Genomic DNA, 461 nt, shown 5'->3' with positions numbered 1-461 from the left:
AAAAAAGGGGGAAAGGATACCCCCCCCCCCCCCCCCCCCCACATCATAATTCAATGATGTTCGGACTACCTTTATTTCCTTTAATTATTGCCAATAACTGCTAAGTGAAATTCAAAGCTACGTATCCTTGAATCGATCTTATCGCTAGAATATCTTAGACACAGTAGGAACCTAGGACAGAACATCCTAGTGCTAAGATAGTTTAGACTCTAGAATTACCATTCCCCCTGCACGTAGCATCATGGTCCAACTCCAACCGGGATCTCAACCAACACCAAAAAGATTCGGGTATGCTCGGACTACCTTCCCCTAACTAACGACAAGCTGGTGTACCTAAAATATATTCAGGTTTATTTGATCAAAGTACATTGTAAGTCCTCAGTATTGACATAAACACTGTAGGTGGAGCTATCTGTTCTGTGAATAAAAATACTATCTTGATATAGCTTGACACCGAGGAT

The sequence above is a fragment of the Lottia gigantea genome (genome assembly GCF_000327385.1).
Source record: "Lottia gigantea unplaced genomic scaffold LOTGIsca_1, whole genome shotgun sequence".
Classification (NCBI taxonomy): Eukaryota; Metazoa; Mollusca; class Gastropoda; family Lottiidae; genus Lottia; species Lottia gigantea.
This window is presented reverse-complemented; position numbering follows the sequence as displayed.